This window comes from Condylostylus longicornis, unplaced genomic scaffold (assembly GCF_029603195.1).
Source record: "Condylostylus longicornis isolate FDR11 unplaced genomic scaffold, ASM2960319v2 ptg000015l, whole genome shotgun sequence".
In the NCBI taxonomy this organism is placed as follows: Eukaryota; Metazoa; Arthropoda; class Insecta; order Diptera; family Dolichopodidae; genus Condylostylus; species Condylostylus longicornis.
This window is the reverse complement of record NW_026577984.1, coordinates 3,166,773-3,194,213: the sequence shown is the minus strand read 5'-3', so window position 1 is coordinate 3,194,213 and position 27,441 is coordinate 3,166,773. Positions and strand designations below refer to the sequence as shown.

The 27,441-nt window shown below is 23.8% G+C and overlaps 2 protein-coding genes across 5 annotated transcripts in view; one reads left to right on the top strand and one right to left on the bottom strand.

Moving 5' to 3' along the window:
- The window catches only part of LOC129605811 (uncharacterized), a 200,554-nt gene that overhangs the window by 127,151 nt on the left and 45,962 nt on the right, over positions 1 to 27,441 (bottom strand). The window contains exons 1-2 of one of the 3 annotated variants that reach the window (XM_055515770.1): positions 12,637 to 12,688; positions 2,491 to 2,529 (exon numbers count right to left, since the gene is read on the bottom strand). The gene's annotated coding sequence lies outside the window, so the exon portion shown is untranslated. Of the gene's footprint in view, positions 1 to 2,490; positions 2,530 to 11,812; positions 12,379 to 12,636; positions 12,689 to 27,441 lie in introns of those variants that run through there. The other 2 variants (XM_055515771.1, XM_055515769.1) reach the window with 2 other exon arrangements.
- Positions 17,181 to 27,441, top strand: part of LOC129605812 (tyrosine kinase receptor Cad96Ca) — a 161,183-nt gene continuing 150,922 nt past the window's right edge. The window contains exon 1 of one of the 2 annotated variants that reach the window (XM_055515772.1): positions 17,181 to 17,791. The gene's annotated coding sequence lies outside the window, so the exon portion shown is untranslated. Of the gene's footprint in view, positions 17,792 to 18,135; positions 18,184 to 27,441 lie in introns of those variants that run through there. The other variant, XM_055515773.1, reaches the window with a different exon arrangement.

The following is a 27,441-nucleotide window of genomic DNA, read 5'->3' as shown; positions in this document are numbered from 1 at the left end:
CTATAGAATGACTTCACAGGTTCGAGTAATTGCTACACAATAACGAAAGGTGCAGGGTATTATTCAATCGGTTTATACCGACTGAAACGTTTTTACTTGTTTTATTTTCATTTGTAAACAGTTGATTATTCATTAAAATTTTTTGTTTACTGACTCAGACTGTTATCTCTTACTGATTGTGAAAGCTCGCCTTTATCTGCTTCGTATATTAATTTTATTTTTTTGTTTGTTTGTAATTCACACTTTTTTTTATAATTGAACGTATAAAAATAATTATTTACCAATTATTGAAATTAAAATTATAAAATAAAAACTAAAACTTTTTTATTTAAAAAATTTTTTATTTTACTAATTTAGCTTTAATTTTATTTAATAATAAACAAACATACGATAATTTTTCTCAATCATTCAATTTTAATAAATCATTTTGATAATTGTGATTATAACCTTTAATTTTTTATTATTATTCATTTAATTACTCTTATTTATCGTAATTTCTAATTCACTGATAATGATTATTAGAGCGTATGTATTGAATTTTATGCATATTGTATAGAAAATTAGTTATAAATTAATTTTATCCAATATTAAAATAATTATTTATTAAATTAAAAATGTTATAAAATTTATTTTGTACAAATTTTTTTGTGTAAGAAGTAATCTAATTAAAGACCAATTTTAAACTGAATAGAATTAAAATTTTTTCATAATAGAATCGCGAATAAAATATTCATGTAATGTTTAAAAACAACAACAGATAAGCAATTAACATTGCGTAGTTTTCTCGATCGTTTGATTATTATTTTGTATAAGTTGTAGCGTTTGGGTAGATAAGAGTAAGTAGTTTTATATGATACTGATGGTTAAAAGTTAGAACTAATTTAAATGAATTCCGTTTTGATAAATGAATCATTATTATTATATTATATAGGAATATCTTAGAATTTATTACCAAAACTTTAATTAAGTCTCTAATAAATTTCTATGTTAAAATTTTCTTTGTGTATTAAACATATTTAATTTTTAGTTTTAATGGTCACTACAATAATTTTACAATAATTAGAATATTTAAAATTAATTGAATACACAAAAATCTAAAATAAAATTATTGATTTAGTTTTAGATTAGAACTCAAAAGTCTTATATAATTTTGTATAATAAGAAGTTTCTTGTACATATATGTATATACATACGTATATTGCAAGAATTCGCAATAATGTCGAGAATATGAAAAAATTATATTGCGGGTAGTTGTTTTTCATTATTCTATGTTCTGCTTTAAATGTAGAATAAATGTAAAGTAATGTGGCATAAATATTTTATATGTATATTGTTTTGTATATTATTGTTGAAAAATATGCGCTTGTTTCTTGTTTTTCGTGGTTTTAAAATTTATAACTTAATTTACTTATAATTTTAAAACCGCGAAAATCCAGAAATGAGCGCATATACGCATACATTTACATTTAATTTATTTTATTATAAATTTGATTTACTTATTGTAAAATAATTTAAATTTAGTGATTAGAATTACTTAGTAAATTAAATTTTATATTGAAATTACTATTACTATAAGTTAGAGAAGAATGATAATTACTATTACAGTGAGAGTTAGAGAAGAATGATAATTTTTCAATTGCATTCAATTATGATTTGTCTTCTAAAAAAGGTGTTACCACTTTTTATAGATTACGAGTATCTTGATTTTAATAAAATAATAGAGACTTACCTCATTATTCAAGAAAGGAAAAAAGAGAAATAAAATTATAAATTTTGAATGATAGTGTAATAATATTTTAATGTCTTATAACGGAATTGAAAAATTAAACAAGTCAATTTATCCTTTAAAAAATCCATCAAATCGTTTTGTTTTAAAAAATCTGAAATTTGTTTAAATTTTGATGAGAACATGTTGTTTTCATGAGATGAGAGTTGATCTCTGTTTTAAATCTGTTTTAAATCTATTTCCACAAAATATTATATTTTAAACATTTTTCGGTCCGAAAATTGGTCTCCGTTCGCTAAAATTTGTATGGCTTCCTACAATCTTAGTATTTCACGAAACGAAACTCTTAAACTTTATTTTAATGCTTTGCAATGGTATATGACGAGTAAAATAATTCAATTTTTTTATATTATTAAAATTCCTTTTAGTTAGGCTACTCGCAGTTTATAAAAAATTTTGTCTAACCAACAAAATTTTTTGAATTTTATGTAGCCAACGGAAATTTAGGCTAGAAAATTTTCAATCCAATCACAACCTACTCCCTTTTCAATTCCTACTACAATTGTAACTCTAAAATTAATAACTGTTCTAAGATCGTTGCCGACATTAATTTCGCAGATGCAGATTCATATGGAAAGAGAATTTAATTTAAAGTTTTTCTATGTGGCATAAAATTATTAAAAAAGCAATTTTAAATTTAAAAAACGATTGTAAATAACAGGGAAGTTGTAAATCTAATTTTAATTTAAAATCTTATCTCTTACCTGATTTTAAATAAAATTGTTCATCTTAATTAAAAGTGCCTGAAAAAGAATAAGATAAAGAAATATTCATTAAAAAAAGTAAAAAATGTATGTGTATGTAATATTTATAATCTTTATAGAGGGAATATACCTATGTATAGCATGAAACATAAATATTTCTTTGGTTAAAATTATTAGAAATAAAAAGATTATTAAATTTCTTTTATTATCATAGAAATTTCTTTAAAATTATTTCTCTTTTACTATTCTGCATAAAATATAAAATATGAAAGTATATATATTGACACTTTTACAATATTTTAGTTGAAATATTATAAATTTTGATGCTTTAGTTCTTTCTTTTTATATTTCATTTTTCTTAGTTTCATTTTTATGGATTTAAGTTTGTTCGAGAGCTAAGTTCAGCAATATTTTACAATCAAATTGCATTTTAAATCAGTTAAAACTATATGGGATTACGAATAACTTAAAAAAAAGGAAAAAAGAAGGAAACATGGAAAAAATAATATATGAAAGAGAACCAGGACTAATCATATTGCAATTCAATATTTTCTAAAATATCCATTTGAAAAATCCCTTTAGATCAGCATATTTTATAACTTTATTCACAAATGTAAGCGTTTCCTTTATTTTTTTTTGTATTCTGCATTATTTTTCTTTCAGATTGGAAGCTGTGGGTATATATATGTATATAAAACTATTAAACCATATATGTATATGTATATTATATGAATATAACACCAATATACGTTAAGATACATGAATATAGCATAAGATGAAAATAAGAAGGAGTGTAAAACATAGAAAAACCGACCGCATATTTGTTGCACTATTAAATTTATTCCACAGTGAATAAAAATGAGAATAATGTGCATATAAAAGATTTTTTTTCTCTTCTCGATATTGAAGGATTTCTTAGTTTTCTATAATGTCATAAAATCCTTGGTTTAAATATAAATCTTATATACACATTATACATACATATGCACATAGAACGAAAGAAACGTTTTCGTGAAATATTATAGAACAGCTAAGAATGAAAAGGAGCTAAATACCATTACAGAATGGCAACATAAATTTAAAAGGATTTGCAATTTATTCCCCGTTTTTATTTTTGTAAATTTCATACAATAAGTAAACCAAAATCAATATAATTTATGGTGAATATTAAAGATAATTCGAAAGATTTGCCATGTAAAAGGTTTAAAACAGAAAAAGAATTCATTATATCTAACATAATAAAGAATTAAAGGGAAGCAAATCAAAAAATTTGGACTTTCCGTGTTTCAAGGAAAACCTTTTGAAGTTAAAATTAAATTCTAAATTTATGTGAACTAGTGAATATTTAAATCCTTTATTACACTATTGTTTTCGGACATTTAACTTTTAATAAATACAGAAAATTTTCATAAATGGTACATCACCGTTAAAGAAAAAAATCTTTAAAATTTTATGATTGGTATGGTTACTTTAATAAAGAAAATATTTAAAAATGCTGTTTCCTCCATACTAACTTTTTGAAAACACAACCACGGCTATATTACAAATTTCGAATTCCACTTGCTAGAAAGAGAAATATGTATGTAGTATATAATATTTTTGAAGTTTGTGTGCATAGCCTCGTTATATTAAATTTTCTAGTTGAAAATTCAAGAATACCATCAAGATAACCAATAATAGAATAATGATTTAGTGCAAAATATCACTATCAGGCAAACAAATACAGTGTTGCCTGTCAGTAAAATTTTAATTTAAAAATATTATTGAAGAATTCTGTTCAAATAACAAAAAGTGTTGTATATAAAATAAATTTTAGTTCGACTCTTTGTACAATTCTTTCAAATCAAAAATATATTTTTTAGTGTCCTTTTATTTTCTTTTCATTTTATCACCCACTAAAAATATGTTTCATAAAAATGGAAATCTCTTAAAAATGGTTAAGTTATATATGAAATATTTTGTGGTGAAATAAAATTATGGAAATGAAAAATTTTAGAAAAAGAATAAAGAGATAATTTTCAATACTTTAATAAAAAAAATTTATTTATTTTTTTGGTAATTTTTGGTAATTTTTCTGTTATTGAAAGTTTTTATTATAATTTTAATAAAATTTTTTAATATTAATTTTAAACGTTATTTTTATTTTAAAGAGAGATTTGAATATCTGAAAATATACTCCGTACAGTGAAAACACGCCTTGGAGTTCGAGTCTTACCATATTAAGTTTTCGCGAATATTGTAGACAGAATTATTATTTTATATAGAATTTTTTTATAAACTAGATTGGGACCTGCCAATGCTTTATATATTTTTACTTTATAATACGAGTATTAGAATAAGATTTAAATGTGCAATTAACAGACTTATGTTAATCTTTAATTCTTTTAATATTTCAATGAGAAAATACAAGGTGTTGAATGCTTAAGATTCTACATCCAAATATCATAAATTTACACATATTTGCTCTAATATGTTTTATAATAAAAGTAGTAGGCAGTAGAAGTATATATGCAAAATGCAAGAGTAAATCTTGGAAATACTTCTAGAAAAGGATAATAAATGGAATATTCTTCTGAAAACATAAAAACAGTGCAACACAGAAAGAAGAAGTTAATGAATTTGGAAGACAGAAAAGACACGTTGAAATTACTTGGCTCCATACAACTTCAAATGTTATTTGGCTATATCTCAGAAACTCTAAAAGCTATGGTATTGAAATTTCACACAAGCGAATATATCAGTAGTGTTTGATAAAATTCATTAGAATTTCTTGGGTCTATCTGGTAGCTGCCATACAACTTCAATAGTAGTTTGGCACACACAGTATTTTAAAAAACACAGTACTGAAATTTTGCGCAAATTAGTATGGTTATACGGCAACTTAACGTCATAGTCTGTCCCATAGTCTGTTATGGCATATTGACAAGGTCAACTCTATTTTTTCTCGTTTTTAGCTAATATTTGAAATCATTTAGTTTGAAGAATTTAAAAAAAATAAAAAAAAACGTTTGATTGCCATTTTAGAGGACTATAAGAGCAGGCCATACTTTGGTTACTGTATAATTTCCATAAACAATTGAAATATCATATAAAAAATTAGCAATAGTTGAAAATAATATCAGTAGAAACTATTTTAGCATTAGAATTAATTTTTGCTTTGTTTAGTTAATCTAAGCCATACAAGCATTATGTATATTTTGCTGTGTTTGTATACATCCATAAATTATACACCAATAAACTATTGAAACCAACAAATATTTTTTAACATTGAGAAAATTTTAAACAATTCAAATGCAAAAATTTACGCCAGAATAATTTTACGAATTCTCAGTTAACAATATAAAAAAATTTTTCACTTGAATGTTTTTTTTTTATTTCTTGAGTTCTCAAAATTTTTTTCGGGATTATTGATGCGATGATAGCCTCTTGTGCACGAATGCGTTTATTCCCGCATCCTGGCCTAAAAAAATCAATTTTGTTTTTGATTAATGAAAGTTATTAAATTTTTTTTAAGGAACTATTAAAAAGTTGGTTATATTTTTGTGAATGACAATTTCACAAAAAAATATAAAAATATGGAATAAAATTATTTTTTTTTTAAACAGAGTGTAGATATGTGATGTGAGACTTGTTTGTAAATTTGTACTGTTTTACAACGTTTACGATTTCATTTATTGCTTTTTTTTGATGCCTCGATCAATAATTGCTTCAATCGCATTTTGTATACAATGATAGTGGAAAAACTTACTAACTACGATTCACAAGAAAAAGTTTAATTTTGCACAATCTCCTAAATTTAGGAATAATAAAGTTGGGTCAAACCAATGGTTTGTATTGTAGCACTTTTCCCTTCAACATATGAAAATTTTGCTTTTAAATACAGTCTATGTAGTCTATGTACCTATCACACTATTAAAATTATTTTCATTCATATACAAAACTATTTCTAGGGTTGCATATATTTAGGATGAATGATTTATGCAGTCTTTGAAATAAAGCAAAAATTAATATAAAGTGGGGTTAACATAATGCTCGATTTTAAGGTTTAATTTTGTGAGTTAAGAAAAATAATTATATTTTTTAATTTCATGGAATTTACCGTTAACTTTTTGCGTTAATAGAAATTTGAAAAAGCTTGCGGTTTCGGAAATATAAGGTGTCAAAAATTCAAATTTTACAAATTTCAAGAAGCGATAACTTGAGAGGGGGTGGAGATGGAAAAAAATTTTTTTCTAGCGAAATGAACTATTTGATAATGTCTAAAAGCTCCTAAAATTTCAAGCTTCTACAGGCTGTAGTTTGGAAAAAAAACGACATCAAAAATTTGCAAAAAAAGGACTTTAGATAACGGTAAATTTGAACGGCCATTTTGTTTTTCTAAAGTTCAAATATAGTATGCCGCGCCAGGGAAAGCAAGCCGCTGCTTTTCTGCGTTTGCAAAATTTCAAAAATGCTTATGGTTTCATTGCAACAAATAGTTAAAAAGGGCCATTTTTAGGGTTTTGGGGGGGTATAACTTCTAGAGGGGAGGAGATAGGTAAAAATTTTGTTCTACAGAAATAAGTTTCTAGTAAAGATCTATGTACATATAAAAGTTTCTAGTAAAGATCTATATAAGTTTCTAGTAAAGATCTATGTACATATTTCAGCTTTCTATCTTCAAGGGTGTAGAAGTTTTGTAAACAGACACACGGACAGACGGACGGACGGACGGACGGACGGACAGAGTGAAACTAATAAGCACTTTTTTTCAAAAAATTTTTGGAAAAGTGCTAAAAAGAGATGGTTTTTTAGAAATTAAAGAAATAATTTTTTGTTTTGTTTTATAAAGAAATGATGAATCTATCATTAAATTAACATAAAAATTAGATTAATTACAATACTTAATATTTTACCAAAACTCACATTTCCTGCCATACTAATTGGTTAAACTGCGGAAAGTTATTGTCATAAACTATCATTGATCATATCAGATAGCTTTCATAAAAGAAGATCGTTTTCTTTATATAAAGAAACTGGTAATTTTTCTTAATAAGATTTCTTATAATGTACAAAGATTTCATAAATTTTTTATACTTAATTTAAAAGCTTATTGCATTTTTTAATAATTTCCATAAATTTTACTACTACAAAATTTTAAATTATTTTTAATATTAATGCACTATAAATATACGCATGCATTTTTAAATATTGCTTTTGTATGTGATTACAAATAATTTTCTGGATATTTCAAGAACTTTATAGAGAACAAAAACATCGTATACACAGTTATATAAAATGAGAAAGGACCTTAGTACATAAACATTTATTTTTAACTCTAAATAAGTATGTAGGTAATTTTCAAAGGAACTTTTTCAAATTGCATTCTAGGGTAGAAATGAATAAAAATTGCAAAATAAATTGGTTTTGTCATTAAGGTTTTATTTCGGGTTAATTTATGAATTTCTTTAATTTAAATGCAAATGGCGTAAAATAGTTTTCAGTTAATATTAAAAGTAATTTTATAATAATGCAATTTTATAATAGGTATATTTTATTCATGCTTATAACATGCAACAACATATACATATTTATATATGTATGGATATAGCTTAAATATTTTATAATTACTGCAAAATTTTAATATGTATTAATTTAAACTATATGTGTATATGTAGGCAATTATTGCTTTTTCTTTTTGGCCCGAATAAAATCATAATACAAAAGTTAACGCATAAATAATAGAAAAAATGGGTATAATTAAGTATGTAAACTGCAATTATGTAATATAATTTTAAAAGTCTTAAATTCAGTAATGAGTTTCAGTAATGTACGAGAATTCAAAATTCCATTTTTCATATGTAGATTTCGTAGAGTACAAATTTTACATCATAAAATTCCGACCAATAATTTAGCCGGAATTAAGTTCTAAAATTTTTTAAAATATAGGCAATGAAATTTGATTTTAAAACAACCAGCAATATAGAAAACATTTCGTGAAAACTGTGCTTATCTGCGTAAAATTTGATGACTTCCATATTGTAAAACGTACTGTTTATGCAAAAATTTTGCATAAATTATAATAAAGTTGTCAAATTTTTATTATAAGTTGTCAAATATTAAAATTATTATCCGAATATTGAAAAAAAATTTGACATATTTGGATTTTAGATAATTTCGAAAAGGGTGATTAGTTATTAAAACAATTAATTAGTTACGAAAATGAGTATAAACTTTTATGCTTATTTTAGTAGACTATCAAAATTACCGAAAGTGCTTTCTTCTCAAGTTTCCAAAATCCGATATTAATATATGAGGGTTGGAAATTCCCTTATTTACCAAATTTTAGTCACAATGCAAGTATTTAAAGAATTCCTTAAATTGCAATTATGTTTAAGTTTCATAAGTCTAAAGTTTGTTAAAATAACAGCCCTTTGAAGGTTATTTAATTGCATTATTGTTTATTTTTTGTTTATAATTTTATATTTTTAAAATGTACTTTCTATTTCCCTGCATTCATTAGCTATTTGGAATATCATAACGTATTTTTGTACACTTTTTAATGTTTAGTGATAAAGAATAAAACCATATTTAGTGATTTTCCATATTTAGTGATAAAGAATAAAAACATAATGTAAAATATAACTGCAAAATAAGTACTTACATAAATTTAAATTACATAAATTTAAATTAAAATACTATGAATCCGATTTTGAAAATAAATAAACAAAGCTTAAAATTAAAAGAGAAAAAGATTTTCAGTATATTTTATGATTTCTTAAGGCAATTTTTTAAATTTGTTTTTAAAAAAGATACATGATTTTTGCATTAAAGGACAATATTCTATATTTTGGATTACAAAAAATTATATGGAACATTTAATTGTAATAGGTAATTGAAATTTATGGATAATTTCAGGAAGAAATAACAAATACCAATCAACAATAATGAAAATGAAATATCAAAAAATTAAGAAATTATAAAATTTAATATCGAAAACACTGAATTGATTTGTTTTGCTACCTTGCAACTGCAATTTTTTTTTGTAAGAACAAAAATGAGTTTAAATATGAAAGAAAATAGTTTTTAAGCAAAATATTAAAGAGATTTGTAGACAAAATAAGTTTTCTCATTAAACAATGTAGGCCAATAGTAATCGAAATTATAAAATTGTAAAATAGTTTTAAAAATTTTTTCATAATCATATTTTAATGAAATTCGTAATAGCTGTTTATAGAGCTAACAACATTGTTGGAAATTCAATATTTTATATTACTTGAATTGAAAATTCAGTTAGACGAATTATAAAATCAATTCGGAAATAGATTCATACATAAATACATACATATGTATAAGTTTAATTTAAATTCAGCAATTTATTAGAGCAAGCTGCATCGAATTCAAGAAAAACCATAATATTGTGGTTTGGATAGTGTGGTGTTTTGGCATAAATTCAACATGGAGTTTAAATAATCAATTCTTTGTGAGGAATTAAATGGAAAAAAATATTTTGCAAATGGATTAAAACTACAAAAAAATTTATCAAGTATCTCTAAAAATCAACAGTTCTGCAAAGACTTTTTTAAAATATTAATTGAATTATTTTCTCAAAAATTTCTTCTTATCAAAAACACGGGTGATTAAGCTAAATCATGCTCTTATTTTGTTATTGTTTTTCATAATTTTAACATTAAAATTATTTTAAAACATTCAATTAGAAAATTAAATTTAAATTTTATTATGACAGAAATTTATATTTGACATAATGTTTTTTCAAATTAAAATTTTTAATTATTAAGTTTTATTTCACTGATTTCCTAACCAATTGTAAAGTAAAGAAAAAAAATTCGATACTGACGTTAAGTACATATTTTATTGAATAGTAATTGCAAAAGTTTATGTACCATACATATGCATACAATTGTATATTAAAATAAGGTCAAGTAAGTTTTATTTATTATTATTTCCTTCTATTTGGTTTGGTGTATAAGATTAGCGGAAATATTCTATAAAAAATATTAATTTTTTTTTTCTTCATTTTGAATTTATCTAATTAATAGCAACAATACAGATTCTTAAGCACAAGATGTAAAAAATAATTATGCTCTATAATATTTATACTTACAATACAAATGCTTTTATTATAGTTTTTATGAAATTTAAATTTTTGCGTGTATGTTCTACAAAATTATAAGTACAATAACATGTTTTAATTATTGAAGTAAGTAGAATAACAGAATTATGATTTTCAATTTAGAAGAACCTTTATTAAATCTACACATAATATAATCTACTTAACAATTTAATTTAAACTATAAGTATGTCAATTTTAATTATAATGTTATGTGATGATATAAGCATGTTGTATGTAACAGACATAATTTATGATTACATTTTATACAACATAATATGAATATTTTCATGTACCTGAATTATCAGTATTTGTTCTTCTTAAAGATTAATATGATATTTGAATAAACTAATAATTTTGAGCATTTCTATCGACTAAACGAGTTATTAGAATATAAAATTAGTATTCTCTGCAACTATTTTAACATTATACTTAAGATTATTTTTATAACATAATTTATAATTTATAAGGTCTTTTTTACAATGAGAGAGAAGAAAGGAAGTGATCATTTTAGATATCATTACAAATAATTTGCAAAATATTTATAATGGGTATAACATATTCTTTTATATAGAGTTATGTACATATACAATAAATATTAAGATTGACTTTAAGGTTAATATATTTTAAAATAAAAAAATTACATGATAGAGGTCAAAAATTAATTCGAGTATTTCTATAAACTTACGATTGTATATTATTATCGTATAATTTCAGTGTTTGAACCGACCTGCACTACATTCGTTTTGAGTTATATTATGTCCAGATTCATTTAAATTTTTAATACAGGCATGCAATTAATTACTTATGGATAGAAGACAATTCTTAACAATGAGGCTTTTTGTTAATGCGATTGATGTCAATATTTAATATCCTTTCTGAGAATAAGTACGTAATCTCGAAATGTCAATAAATTTTAATCACTACTGATTTATGTATGCAAATTTTTCTATATAACCAGTTTATAAAGTTTTATGAAAAACCACTTTTTTATATTCATATACACACATTTATGTAACTATAATTGTGCTTAAATTTAAAAACCCGTTAAATCAAGTTACCTTATACTAATATGTGAACCTATGACTAATTGAAATTTGACCACTCATTGTCTAATATTGTATTGTAGAACAAAAATGAATATTAAATGATTCCATGAAAATTTCATATGTATGTTATTTATACAATGTAGATGTTAACACACATCCATACCAATATAAAAATATTTAAATTTTGAGGTAATCTACCTTGAATGTCATTTACACATATTAATTAATTTTTTTGATTCAACGACACCACTACAACTTTACAAACGATTTAACAATGAATTATACTGAGTGAATTTATGTTATTTAATGCATTTAAGTCTGAAGTATTACCTATAATGTTTATTAGCATTGCTCTATAATGTTTATTAGCAATCATTTAGTTCTAGAAATATGATCTAAATCATTTTATGTCATTGAAAATAATTTATACATTTTTTATACCACAATCTGTATTATTTTGTAGATTGCACGTTCATCATTTACATAAGATTGATCAAAATTAAATAAGATAATTTTTTTATTTTTGAATTGAGAAGAATGACTGACACCATCATAAAAAGGCACAATTGTAATAAATTAATACTTGATTTTAGGTAAACAAATCGTATAGAAGGTAATCAATTAAAACGCGATCTGTCTATCTCTTGCCTTTTTATCTATTAGAATAATTTTGTATACAAATTTACACTTAACACTTAACTACACAATAACAAAACTATAATGTAAAAGCTTTTTTACTATGAATTTTTCTTTCCTCTAAATAATTATGAATTAAAAATATAATAAAAAAAAATAGATCACAATTTCTATAAAATTTATGAATCACAAATTTCATTTGTAAAATTTTATAATAAAATTTTTAAAAATCAATTTTAAATATAAAAAATATTCATTATTCTGTTTATTTGTATTTAATATTTCAGTTTATTTGTAAATAAATTCAATATTTTTGTTTTCCACATTGTTCGTTTATAACCGCGAATTTACCATTTTGATTTGTTTTGATCACGGTATGCGCATTCGCACTGTTTCTTTCAATCTTTTTCTTTTTCCAATTTTATAAATTGTGTTCTCTGAGTCTTTGTCTTTCTCGCTCACCATTAAAATAAAAAATATATCGTGTCATTCAACTAAATTCTCTTATTAGAATTTAACTTTAGATTTTGTTTTAATGTAAAATATTTTCTATCTTATTTTATTTTATTTAAGAGCTTTAAAAATTTTCATTTTGAACGTGTATACAGTGAAGTAATTCTAAATAATCTTATATTTCTAATTTTCTAATTTTATTAAAATTTCGAGAACTTATTTTAATATTTTTATTATATTTTTTTTTGGAAAATTTATCATTCATGTTTTAAGAAATTATTTTAATATTTTATAATTTTAGGATTTGCTACATAAAATAACAATCTTCTGCATTAAAATAATGTTCTTCATAAGTTTCAAACCGATAAATGCTATACTGCACTTACAATGCCGTAATAAGTACACAGTGTAATTTCTAATTTTGTTAAACTTTTAAGCTTTTCAATGTATTTCAATTTTCCTAGTTGGATAGTACTGAAATATAAAGAGTTTACTGTAAATACATACGTTGATAAAAAAAATTATGTATAGATATAAGAATTATACATAAATTTTTTTTTGTAATTCGAAAGTATTGTGTGGGATTTGTGAATCATAATATATTTTATGGTTAATTCGCTCAACAGATGTTTGTACATGTGTATGTGTACGTAATAACCCATGGGCAATGTATAATCAAAATTGATTTCGTTTACAAGTCAAATAAGAGCTTTTTGATTGTTTACTTATGTTACATTATGGAGTAATGGAAATTATAAACAAAATCAGCTGAGAAATCAGGGACGTTTCACATTAATTTTTGTTGGTATATTTTTTTCTCTTTTGTTTTGTGAAATCCGATAGAAAATTGAATTTTCTATTGCAACCGAGTATTATCATGAATATGTTATTAAGTTGTTTTATACACATATGTTTTTAAGTTGCTAAAATTATATTATTAAATTATGTTTTGAAATTTATAAAAAATTTTACGAAATCTATGAGTTTTTTTAGTGTTGTGAAAAGTGTTCAAGAAGCAGTCTATTATACTTGTTAGGTTTATGTACTCTCAAGTCAAGAAAAAGAAAAGTAAGAATCAAAATTACTTTCAAGAAACTAAATCGCAGGTGGAATTTTTTTTATTTTGAGGGAATTTATAGAGAAAATTTTTTAAGTGAACTAGTTAATCTATAGTATATGATTATCCAACAACATTGTGAAACCGATTTCAGTTACTTCAAGCGTGTTTACTTTATTGTTATGATTGGTCCACTTAGATCACTTAGATTTAATTGATCTCATATTTTCTTTCGTCCAGCAATAATTAAAAAAATATAATTCATTGTAATTGCAATTTGTTGAATAATACATATCTGTTTCCAAGGTTTTGCAAACTGCTTACTCAAATTACAATTTTAGAATTTTACTTTGAATAACAGTTTTATTTTGATATTATGTATGCAGTTCGTTGATCCTATTATGAAGTTTATCCGAACAAAAGACATTGGTGAAATTGTAAAAGTGTAAATGCTTATTTTAATTGTAATAGTTATTTTTATATTTAGAATGATAAATAATGACTGAATGAACTTAAAATAGGTTACTTAAGAAGAATTTTAGTTCATTAAGTTTTTGAACTCATGTTTGCACTATATGTTATAATTAGCTGACAGAGTAGTATCTAATATTTTGCAATATCAATCCATATTTTCCAAATTCCAAGTAATTAGATTTGCATTTAATATAAATAAGCTTTTATATTATTTTAGTAAACTCATTTACAAGATTTTCTAAAACTAAAAATGCATGAGAGCTTTTAGTCAAAAAGAAAAATATCAACATAAAGCTTGAAGTCAAAGGGAAAGCTATTAAACGATCATCTAAAGTTTTTCTATAACATGATATTTTTAGTGAAAACACAAACCACTATTGTGCCACTAAAATTATAAATATGAAAATAGTATGTTCATATTCAGCAATTAAGAAAGTTATAAGATTATAACAGCAGTTGCTTTCATTGAAGGAAAAAAGTGACTGAAAATTTTAAAATATTTATTAAAAGAAAGATAAAAAAAAATTTTTCTTTTTTCAAATTTTTTTTTTTAACTCTTCGAATGACCTTGCAAAGAAGGTTGTTAGTTGCAACAACAATATTGTTGTTATTATTGTGCAGGTTCAATATTTGCTTCAATCCCGGATTAAAGATGTTTTTTTTTTTATACTGTATGTACGGTGTGTGTATGTTTGTTGATAAAAGTTTTTATTTTGCTTTTAATTTCTTTATGAATTCCGCGTTTAAAATTTTTATTTTGTTTTTTTATGATTCATTTGGAAAATTCAAATTAAGTATTGTATAACATTCAAAATGACGGGTGTAGTCGAACGCTATGTGTGTGTACGAGTATATCAATTGTGTATCCAAAAATGTTGTTGCATTTTGTTATATTATTTTATTTATCTTCGGAAGAGGTGGAAGGTATACACAAGTTTATTTAAAAAATTTTGAGTAAGTTACGTAACCAAATAAATTTTAAAAAGAAGAAAGTTTTTTTTTGAGTTCCAATTGCTAAGAGGGGTCATTTTTTATTTGATTTAATAAAAAATGAATGTAATTTCCATATTTCCAAGAAATATTGTTATGTTGTGAGTTAATTCGAATAATTAGTAAAGTATGCATGTCTGCACAAATTTATATCTTTATACAAGGTTATTTAGTGTCGTTGTAAGTCAACAAGTTGGTTGCTGATATAAAATAGTTGATCAGTTATGTATGTTGGAAATTGGGTCTAAAATAGTTTAGTTTATCACTACTGAAATAAAATTTTATAATTAATTTACAGTATTATAGTAGGTATAACAAGTAATCATTAAGTTTCATTGTAAAATATATACAAGCTTTTGAAGATTTAAGTAGTAACTAACAGGTGAAATGTACTGTAATTGCTGTGCCGTTATACCAGAAAATTTTTCAAGTAATAAAGGATGTGTAATAGTTAGCAAATATTTAATAAATCTTCATTTATTTTTATGCCGATTTAAATGCCTGCCACACTTTTTCTGAAATTTTTTCACAAGAATGAAAACAATCTTATCGCTTACAATATGACTTACATTTTACCGCTTAAAGTTTCTACTACACATATTATAATAAATAATGTTATAAGAGTAGGACTTTCTCGTGTGACTGTGGATTCAAAAATATTCGAAAACTTAAAGATATTATATGAATATCTTAGTTTTAATTATAAAAATGGGCTAAATAAATAATAACTATAATTTTAGAATTTTACTATGAATAACAGCTTTATTTTTGATATTATGTATTATAAAATAATAGCTAAAATTTAAAAATTAATTTTTACATCATGTTAAAATTCTATATTTCAGCGAAATTTCATTTTTTACAAATATGTACATACTTTATTTTTTATATAAAAAATAAAATGAAATGAAGGTGAACTACTATGTTTTTTCCTAGTTTTACTATATGATTGCTTCACCACATTGTTGAAAAGTTTTTAATTAATTGTTTGGCATAATTTTCCGGTTCATAACAATAACAATAATGGTAAAAACAATTAAAACAATAAAAATATGCTTACACTCACTACTTGCTTACAAACATTCATGCATTCATATTTAAAATAATATATTTTTCCCATGTTAATGCAATAAATTGTAAATCTCGAATTAATGTGAACTGTCTTGCTCTCTTCATATCAAAATAAAAAAAAAGTAAAAAATGTGAAGTATAAATTAATCAAATATTAAAAAATGTTACTTGAACATTGTCATATCATAGCACATAAACATGAAAATCCGCAATCATCATCCAAAAGCTATAGGTACTTACTTTTCAAAATAAGAAGAGTTTTAACTTCTCATAATTTTTAGCTCGCATTCAAATCTTTTGTTTTCATTCTCTTGTATAATTCACTACTACCACTAGCTTGAAACAGGTTACTAGTAAGAAAATACAATCATACATATGTTAATTCACGATCTCGTATTAATACTCATTGATATTTTTTACTGTTATTTGTGTTGTCTCTTATTTTTCCAAAGAGAAGATAAAATTTGGAGTAAATATTATTTTTTTTCGTGTATATTGCCTTACTAGTAAAGGCGTTTGCAGTAGATTTATATGATTTAAATTGTTTGGATTTAAATATTTTTTCTGTTATAATTAAAAATTTATCTATTATTTCATTAAGTTTTTAATTTGAAAACTAAAGAAATTCAGTTAATTGATAATTATTAATATTTTTCAAATATCTTGTAATATAATTTGAAAATGACAACATCAAAATTCTTTTGGGTAATTGGTAATTTTTAAAGTAAATAATGTAAATCAAAGTAGATATTAGTCGTTATAACTCGGCAACTCACATTTTTTGAACATTACACTAGAAAATGATCATGAATTTTTTTTAGAGTTTAGTTTTTGTAAGTTTTTCAAATAAAGCGGTTGATGTGATTTTCGCTTAAGACGCAATTAAAAAAAAAAAATTATAAAAATAATTCGATTTTCGGGGGGAATACTTGTAAAAAATTAAAATTTTTTTTTTTAGTTCCGTGTTCGGAATTTTTTCGATGTCTCGTTTATCCGTACAAAAATGTTTTGTTAATTGAATAAAATGTGTAAAATTTTATTAAATTTTAGTTTTAATTTTCATATTTAATTAAATGAATATAAATTTAAAATATTAAATTTTGTTAAAATAATTTTAGAAAAAAATCTGTGTACAGAAATGAGTACCTATACTCACAAATCAGTTTATATATGTATATGTGAAAAATGGGCTAATAATATTTGTGTGTTTGTGATTTTCTAAATCAAAATATATGGTGGTTAATATTACCACAAATACATATAAAGTGGATAATTATTATTTGAACATAACAAACATGTTAAAGAAGAATATTGGAAAATTATTTGGATAACTTACTTGAAATTTAAACAACTCTAATTATTTATAAAATAATATTAAATGAATTGTTTTTACAATAAATTTAAAAAGTATTTAAAAAATTTTTAATAAAAGTAACACAAAAAAAGAAAATAAAAAAACTGGTGAGCTTATATCTTAAAATTTTCATATAATGTAAATGTGTTAGTGTTAAAAGATATATTTTCAAATACGAAAGTGTATAAAAGAATTTTAGTTGTATTAAAGAAATTTTATTAAAGTTGTATTTAAGTTGCGTGTTTATTAACGCAATTCTCTAGTTTTTAGTAAATAATATTTTGAATTTTTTGTGTATTAGTGCAAAAGAGAAATCGGATTGTAATATGTCATGTTCAAAAGCTTAATCCATGTACAATAATACATATATAAATATATAATATTTTTATATAGTGCAGTATAAAGCAAATTTTATATTAATTGATATACATATATTAATATGATATGCACATACATATATGTAAATTAAATATCAGCAATGGTCACTGTAATTTTTAAGGTAGTTGAACCTAATCATTTCTAATCCCTTATTTAGTGTTACAAACTTTCTGCCAACATACAATGTCGAACATAAAGTATTTTATTATGATAAAATAAAGTATTAAGAAACTTTTATTTGATATTCTGCGTGTATTTATGTGTGTATCCAAATATATTTTTTCAAATTTTGAAAAAGAAAGTGAAATATTTTGACATAATCAAAAAGTCATGTAAACTAACAGTACACACATTTTCATAACTATATAGTAACGCATGAACACTGCTCATAATGCATGTATGTAAATTATAATATTTTTTTTTAAACGTTTCGTTTTTTATAAAAAATATTTAAAATTCATTCACGATTGTCAACGATTTACTTATTAATTATGTTTTATTTTTACTTTTTAAAATTTTACTTTTTTTTTGTACTTGTTGAATTATTTTTGTAAATAATTTGAATGATTGTTTTGTTTTTTGTGTTAATTAATTTCAGAAATAATTTCATTTTGTTACTACATACATGTAACGTGTATACGTAAACTATGTACAAAAACTAAATTACGAATTCGTTGAAACATTTAAAGGAAACTCAGAAAAACTCTGTCATCTTATTAGAAGATGAAATTGTAATTCTGCAAAACCAAGTTTTCAATGTTTAATCAAGTTTTACAAAATTTTAAAGTACATGAACTATTCAAAGTAATGATCAGTATTTGAATTGGTTTGGTATTTTTAAGTAAAACATTTTTGAATGGAATTAATCATGGATACAAATTCTAGTAAATTCTATTGATTAATTTATTCCGTATAAATATTTGTACCTTTTAATTCGAAAAGTAATATTTCTATAATAATTCTAAATAAATTCCGAGAAACATACTGAACCGGTCTTACGTCCAATTAGGATGGGTACCTTGTATATTCCAAAGTGGACCTATAATTCCATATTTTATACCATGTCTAGCAATTATTCGTTCCCCGTTGCTATGTATTGTATTCAAACGGTCAAATTTTGACTTATTGAAGTACTTTTCTCTTGAACAAGTGAAAATACTTCTTTTAAAAGAATTTACGATATTATTTAAATTAATTTTGTTCACATACTAAACTATATTGATTTATTGCATAAATTTAGGATGAACAAAAGAAAAAAATTGAAAGAAGCTGACTATATTTCAGACTTCTACAACTTGCCATCTAGAAGGAAAACGATATCGAAAATTTGAAAAAAAATTTTAGCGTTTGTGGAATTTAAAAATAATTGTGGTTTCGTTATAATAAATAGAAAAAAACAATTGACTTTAAGGGGTTATAAGTCTAAGAGAAAGGGAGGTAGATAAAAAAATTATTCTGCAGTGAAAAATTTCAGGTTTTTATCTCAAAGGATGGAGAAGTTTTGTAAAATGACATACGGACAAACGGCAAAGTGATACTAATAAACATTTTGGGAAATAGCCAATGATTGCATGTAGATAGGAAAGTTACTTTATTTTTTCATTAATCATCTGACTATAAAAAAATTATACGAAATTATACGGATTGGAGTGTAAAAATTTCCTTGATCGGACATAAATATTTATACTGTCAAAAATAAAATTTTAAATTCATTAGCTTGTATTGTTATCTTAAAAAACATCTTATTCTTTTATTAGCTACTTAAGTATATCCATTAACACCTTTTGTACATAGTAACGAATACATTCGAAAAAACTAAATCATTTCTTCAATTTATATAAGTAATACGAGTAATAATAGTTAATAAACTGTTTTTTTTGCCGTGAAATATTACGTGATTTTTAATTTCAGTAAAAAATAATTTGAAAACATTTTCAGTTAAATTTTCCTTTAAAATTTCTGAAGTTAATAGATATTTGGAAGACAACATTTTGTTAAACGAATTTAAAATTTTTTTTTGAAAATTCAAGAAAATTTTTTTTGTCAATTTAATTTTTGAAAAGAAAAAATTTTTGTGTTTGTTTTAAAACCATTAATTTTCATATTGATTTCAGTCTTTCTTTCAAAGGCTCTTCTATGGAGTCAAAAAATAAATTTTTTATTAAACAAAATAAATTTTTGTTTTTTTTTTTGTATGTTTGTTAAGTATGTGTATATTTGCGTAGTTCGCGAAACACATACACAAGTGTATATAAACATGCAATTTATTGGTTGGTAAAAATTAAATATTAATCAGGTTATTTGCTTATTTAATTATAATATAAATTTTCACAATTTCTGTTATAATTTAATTATGTTAAATATTTACTTTTGACATGCAATAATAAAAACTGTTAATGAGAATTGTAAATTGTTTTCATTTTTTTATTTTATTTTTAAATTAATTGAAAGTTTTTCATTTACATGTTTTTTTTTTAAAGAATATTTAAAAAATGCTTTTGAATTCAAAGAATTTCAATTATTCGCCAACGTTATGTATGAGCATTATGCTAACTACACATATAGTTACTTACACACATTTTTATATTTGCTCCGTTAAATTTTTTGTGGCATTGAATTATAAACTATAGTGGTTTGGAAAACTACAAACGAAGATCATACAAAGTATAGATGCGTATATGCATAAATCTATCTAAGTACTTTTAATTTTTTACCAATATGTTCTCAAATGTTCTTGTTATGTAAGCAATAGTAACAGAATTTCCCAAAATCAACGAAATTTATTATACTATTATTATTATTGCAGGAACAGTGAAAGCTTTGAAGAAATTTTCAAGTAATTCATCCATGTGCTATGAATTGCTTGAAATAATTTTTACATTATTATATGTATTTAACTCGATTTCGACCCTAAATAGGTGTCTTATGAATTCTTCATCTTCACATTCTTTTGCGTTAGCATCATTAAATTTGCAACCATTATAGTACCTGCACTATAGTTCTGTGCTTTTATGTACGAAAAGAATTTATTATGAGAACTAAATGTAGCTGACAACTTGAATGATAGTCAATAAGTATGATATTTCATACATTGATGATCATTCATTCATTGATGACCAAGTAACAAAAGAGCTTCCACATAACAATGTAGATTTTCATTAGAACAAATATTTAAATACAATAAAGCTTTTGATTATAAATTTTTATATAATCATTTTCAAATCATTTGAGTATTTATGTCACAAAAACACTACTTATTTTAATATTATTTTAAAAATTTTGTTTAAAGACAAAAGCTAAATGAAAGCTAGATTGTATACTATTATCATTTATTTAAACTTAAAATATTGAATTCCAAACATGCATCTATAATATTGTAAAAATACTCGAAAAACCAAATAAGTAGTACGATATTTTATGCTGGTCACATTATATATCAATTATAATTCAAATTAATTTGGTTTAGTTATAATTAGTAGTGAGATGTTAGAGAGTGTCTTATTTTTAAAAATTAAAATTCAAGACAACATTAACAATGTTAAACTCAAGACATATTTTTAGTTTGAGAAATACATAATAAGTATCTGGTGAAGAATGCCCAATAAAATCAAGTATATAAGTAGCACAAGTGTAGTATGAATTGAAATATTATATTCCAAAAATAAATTAACTTAAAACTTCAAACTTTCGTTTATAAAACAAAAGAGTTATGAGAATTTTTTATCGTTTAAATATACACACCTTCAAATGTTTCAGTGTTTCGTAAGTTTTTAGATTATTAAAAGATGCATTAAGGAGCACAACACTTGGAAGAAAAGCGATTTTAAAATTCTGTTACAATTTGTAATTCTTATTTGTTGTAAATTATAATAATTGTTATGTGCCTTTTAAGAGTTGAAATGATGAAAACTAATACTTACGCATTTAAATTGAAAACAGTTATTAACTCCGTAATAAGTATTTAAGTATTAAGTAATCAAATTGATTCGTAACAAATATTTATTATAATTAAAGAAATTCTTCCATTATAGTATGTGTGTATATTACTTGGTGCTTTGTAAAATAACTCTATATAAAATTATATTTAATTTATAAATATTCACGAGTCCTTAATGCATAATATTGTATACAAGTTTTAATTAACTTTAAAGGCACTATATACCGCGTTGTGAATTTAAAGCACAAAAAAAAAATCACATTTGATAATGGTATTTTTTTAATTAAATTTAATATTAAATCAATGTTAATGACAAAGAGCCTTACTTCAACGAAATTATTGCAGAATAATTCAATGACTATAATGTAATTGGAATTTAATTGTAGAATTTATTTTATAATCATTAAATTGTATTTACTGTGAAAGCAAAATGTTGTCACTGACGGAATTTGATATTACTTAAGTTTAATATTGAAAACCCCAAAATTAAAATGATGTTAAATATTATATGTAAAAGTATTCTGCATACTTTGTATTTTTAAATTTTTGTAATTATACATAAATGTTCTTTTGACTATTAACAAAATGTCAACAAAATGGTAAAAAATTCTCGTATCTACCACGATTTTCTTGTTTAATAAACCTGTAAATGATGTCTGTATATAATATGTATATATGTATATATACTTCTTTTTTCATTAATTTTTATTAGCATTTCTCTCTTTTTTTTATCTCGAAATTACAAGAGATTATCTTGCGGCACTTCTGTTCTTTATTATTTTTTTGCTTTGCGATTAAATAATTACTGCGAAACTTTTTTTTTTGCACAGGTGTATTTTGACACAATTATTTGTAATTATTATTTCAACCCTGTATTTTAATACCAATTAAAGCTGTGAACAAAAGATGTTGGTTTAAACAAATGATTGGGATTTTAAAAAGGATTAAAGTATTAAATAAGTGTTAACGGTAAAATATTTTTTTGTACATATATACAAATTTTTTGTACATATTTCAGTTAGGCTTAAAAATGGCTTTTATTTCAAAAAAAAAAAAGTTAAAATGTATGCTATTTTTATTTATTTTAATTTTATTAATGACTCAAGTAAGAATTTTTTAAAACTCCTGCAATATTTTAGTTACGAAGTACCAATAATTAGCGAAAAATTTTATTTTACGTTTTTCGATTTAGGGTTTCTCTAGGGATGAAGAATATTTTTAATTATAAAAAACAATTTTGTATGAGCTTAAGTGGATTCGCAATAAGATGGACTTTCCTGAAACAGTAAATTATTAATTGCTTTTCTGAAACTATATCTAATGATAATACGGATTTTTCTGAAACTTTCATGCTATTAAATTTCTTTTTTATAATATGCAGGGGTTATGATACGATTATGTTGCTAAAAGGCAACTACAAAAAATTAAAAACAGGCACTTTTTATTAACATTTAGAAGAACATACATGACAAATAGAAATTTATTGTGCATTATAGTCATTGGAGTACAAGATCTGTTACTCTTGTAATTCTAAAAATACTTAGTAGTCTACATGTAAGCAGCTGCAGATTCTTTAAGTAATTTTTTGAAAAATGTTGTAAATTTATTGTAAAACAACTGACTGTGATTTATCTTCAAGCAAGTACTTAAACTTCCTAAACTCATGATTGACAAAGCGAAAAAAAAATGTAAAAATAGCAAGAAAAGAAAATATTTAGAGGAAATGAAATTTTTCAAATTCGTTTAAAGTTGAGTTCGTATATTGAATTTAAAAATTACTAAAAGTACATATTTCCTAATATAATTTTTTATGCTGGTAATTTCTTGCTTTTCCACTGTGTTATACATATACATTTATAAATCATTAATTTTAAAATCGTTGTGTACATTATTTCAAAACTACAAGTATGCGTGCGCTTTTCTGTAGCATAATCAATAAAATCCATAAAAGTACATCTTATAAAAGAAAAGTTTAATATTACTGAAAAAAATTTTTTATATATTAAAGAAATTTTATACATACATAAAATATGTAAGTAGGTATGTAATGAGAAACATTAATTGAAGTAGATCAACTACACGCAGCAAATAATAAAATTGAAAAAAAAAAAAGAAATACAAACTGAAATTTTCACGGGCAATAGCCATCAGATGCTCAAATTGGTAATTAGATTCACATTTTATGAGCTCATCGAATCAGAAAAGAAACATAAATATATGTACATGCATGTACATATAAATATATATACATTATCTGACTATTGTTATTTTAACTTTCTCTTTTTTTAAATTTTAACTACAAACTGTTTTTGTTCAATGTTTTCTCCTCTTTATTTTGTTTTTAATTTGAAAGTTGTTTTAGGTGCAAATTGAATATCAGATTTTGTATATTACTCAAATAATGTTTAAAACATTTTGAATTTTTTATTCATAAATAAAAATTTTACGAAATAACTTTAATTAATTTTTATACAGCTATTGAAAGTGCATTTGTTTTTATTGATTATTGAACAATGATAATTAGGCGGAAAATTTATTGATTACATATAATTTACATATGCACCAAACCGCCAAATTTTATGCAAATTTTAATATTATAGTGTAAGAGTAAGTGCAATAGAAAAGTAAAAGTCTTTGAAATTATTATTATTATTTTAATTACTGATAATTGTTGTTCTATATTAGTTCAAATTTTCTAAAGATAATTTAATAAACATATAGAATCTTACCAAGATTCGAGAGCACTGCAAACTTTTAACAAAAAACAAAAATATGTAAGTAAATAACGTCTACTTACTTATACAGAAAATTAATTAATACAAAACGTCAGTGTATAACATGCACAAATTAAATAAATTGTACTAGTTTTTTTTTGAAAGATTTACTTTAGAAATTTAAAGTCAAATTTTTCACTTTAATGTAAGCATCACCTCTACTTTTTTCTTATGCTATTAACTGTAATTCATTACTTTTTATACCATTTCTTACTTTGCTTAACAAAAATATTTCATTCACCTTTACTCTGATTTTTAAAATTTTTATTTTTATTGTTTTATCGTTATTCATTCTAAAAAAATTTTGAAAACTAAATTAAACGATAAAGTATTTAAGTACAAAATAGTGAATGCAATTCAATTTGCATGAATGTTGAGTACATTAACATGTTTGTAATATTAATTAAGGCCTAGTTTTACTTTTTATTGTTTTTTATTAATTTGGTTGACTAATGAATACTTATTAATATTTAACTATTTAAAAAATTATCCAAAGTTTTGTAATTAATTGAGAAGGAAAAACTAGTAGTGCTATAAATTTGGGGAGGAAAGGTTTGAATAAATACCATTGAAATTTAATATGTGCACGATAAATGTATGGTGGTTTTCATTAAATTTCAATTTCATTAGCCATGTCAGATGATCTGGAGTTTGATATTGAAAATACATAGTCGATAGTCAAGTATGCTCAAACCTAATTTTATATATGCATTTACTTACATGATATCCAAATTTCAATGCGTTTGAATGCTGTATTAGACACGGTAAATTCAAAAATATGTTTACAAATCTAAGCTGCCATTATTGTGATACATATGCAATAATATAATTTAGCATAATGAAGTGAATTTGTACATATACTTATACTTAATATTAAGTTAGATAATTGTTTTAACTTTCATGAAAGAATAAGAAAAATATTTAATACATTCTTATTGCTGGAAAAAAGATACGACCGGAAACCTAAAATGAATAATTTCAATAGTAATGCGGGATAAAATATTTCATTATGTCAGCAACAATCACTTTATGATTTTAATCATAACAGTATTTTATTGTTATTCGAGTAATTTTTTTCATAACATTATCTACGTTCCAATACTGTACATTATAACATACATTTATGTCTGTACATAAATGAGTTTGCACTAATACTTTTTAATAAATATTGTATGTATACATTATGTATGTAATGTTGTTCAACAATTTTCTTTTCATGATAAAAGTTTTAATCTGTTAAGTTGGTAGTTTTAGGTGGTCAATTAGTTGTAAAGTAATTAACGTCAGAGATTGTGTTTTGTTTCTTTCGAGTGATTTCTTATGTCGGAAAAAAAAATCGCTTAAATGATTTTTACCGACCGTATTGTGTAAATAATAGGTAGGTTATGTGATGGCAACAAATTTTGCATATCGAGTTTTCGGTGGGAACGTACTTCTCCATAGTAGGGAAGTGTAAATAAACTATTTTTAGCAACCTGTCGGTCTGTCGGTCTGTCGGTCTGTGTGTGCACGCGTGTATCTCAAGTTCGGCTGAACCGATTTTGATGAAATTTTATATGTAAGTTTGTTTCCACCATGGCACGGATCGATCAACTTTTGGTATATATCAGGCCTCGGGAACTGCACTTTTTAGCGGGCCTGTTTTACATTTTTGAACATTTTGAAGAAAATATTCAACCGATTTACTTGAAATTTTATATATAAGCTCAGCTCGATCGTCCGCAAAAATTCGTATGTTTTGAAAGAAATCAGACATCGGCAACTAGACGTTTACTACGGGCCAAATATACATTTTTGTGTATATAAAGAGAAAAAATCAACCGATTTCATTGAAATTCAATATATGAACAATGAACATATAAATTTTTTGGAAAGATCAGGGCTCGAAAACGGATTTGCGGGCCGATTTTACATTTTTCACCATTTTGAAGAAAGTATTCAACCGATTTACTTGAAATTTTATATATAAGCTTTGCTCGATCATACGCAAAAATTCCTAACTTTTGGAAGAAATCAGGCATCAGCAACTGGGCGTTTACTACGGGCCAAATATACATTTTTGTGTATATAAAGAGAAATAATCAACCGATTTCATTGAAATTTAATATATGAATTCCCCGTATTAAAACAATGAACATGTAAATTTTTTGGAAAGATCAGGCATCGGCAACTAGACGTGTACTACGGGCCAAACATACACTTTTGTGTATATAAAGAGAAATAATCAACCGATTTCATTGAAATTTAATATATGAATTCCTCATATTAAAGCAATGAACATATAACTTTTTTGGAAAGATCAGGGCTTGAGAACTGATTTGCGGGCCGATTTTACATTTTTCACCATATCCACAGAACAAATTGATGGAATTTCTTGAAATTTGATAATTGAGTTCTGGTTGTTACCGAAACTAACTGGCGAGCATTTCAGGGAATTCGGGTAGCACAAAGCGAAACTCTACTAAGAGCCAAATTTACATTTTTCTAAGTATGTTAACTACTCGTATAAGCTTACTAATGTCCTAAAAATTGGAAAGAAGTATTTAACAGACATTTTTATAATATTCTGTAACACTTTCATTTAACTAGACAATACACAATGCGGTCGGTTATGTGCTGACCACATCAGATTTTTTTTTTTTGTATTTCTCTTTTTCAATGTAGATTT